We start from the raw sequence: 821 nt of genomic DNA, 5'->3' as shown, positions 1-821 counted from the left end.
ACGACTCACGCCCGGTACTCACAGCTTTACTTCTGCCAGTACCTCGTCTCCTACCTTCCAAACCTTACAGAAGCTCTCCTGCGAACCTTGCAGAACTAGCACTCCTGAAAGAAAGGATATTGCGGAGACATGGCTTAGCCACAGCCTGCAAGGTTCGCAGGAGAGCTTCTGTAAAGTTTGGAAGGTAGGAGACGAGGTACTGGCAGAAGTAAAGCTGTGAGTACCGGGCGTGAGTCGTGCTTCGGTAGCTCAGTTGGTAGAGCACTTGCCCGCGAAAGGCAAAGGTCCCGAGTTCGAGTCTCGGTCGGACACACAGTTTTAATCTGCCAGGAAGTTTCATATCCATCCCCCAGGCTGTGGCTAAGCCATGTCTCCGCAATATCCTTTCTTTCAGGAGTGCTAGTTCTGCAAGGTTCGCAGGAGAGCTTCTGTAAAGTTTGGAAGGTAGGAGACGAGGTACTGGCAGAAGTAAAGCTGTGAGTACCGGGCGTGAGTCGTGCTTCGGTAGCTCAGTTGGTAGAGCACTTGCCCGCGAAAGGCAAAGGTCCCGAGTTCGAGTCTCGGCCGGGCACACAGTTTTAATCTGCCAGGAAGTTTCATATCAACATCCCCCAGGCTGTGGCTAAGCCATGTCTCCGCAATATCCTTTCTTTCAGGAGTGCTAGCTCTGCAAGGTTCGCAGGAGAGCTTCTGTAAAGTTTGGAAGGTAGGAGACGAGGTACTGGCAGAAGTAAAGCTGTGAGTACCGGGCGTGAGTCGTGCTTCGGTAGCTCAGTTGGTAGAGCACTTGCCCGCGAAAGGCAAAGGTCCCGAGTTCGAGT

At 52.9% G+C, this 821-nt stretch overlaps 1 non-coding gene across 1 annotated transcript; it reads left to right on the top strand.

The window, feature by feature from the left end:
- The first annotated feature begins 497 nt into the window (after positions 1-497).
- On the top strand, positions 498-572 carry Trnas-cga. Its single transcript has one exon. It is a non-coding gene; the product is annotated as a tRNA-Ser (tRNA).
- The last annotated feature ends 249 nt before the right edge of the window (positions 573-821 follow it).

Source organism: Schistocerca americana, chromosome 8 (assembly GCF_021461395.2).
Source record: "Schistocerca americana isolate TAMUIC-IGC-003095 chromosome 8, iqSchAmer2.1, whole genome shotgun sequence".
Taxonomy (NCBI): Eukaryota; Metazoa; Arthropoda; class Insecta; order Orthoptera; family Acrididae; genus Schistocerca; species Schistocerca americana.
Note: the sequence above shows the minus strand (reverse complement) of the source record. Positions and strands in the feature narration are given on the sequence as shown.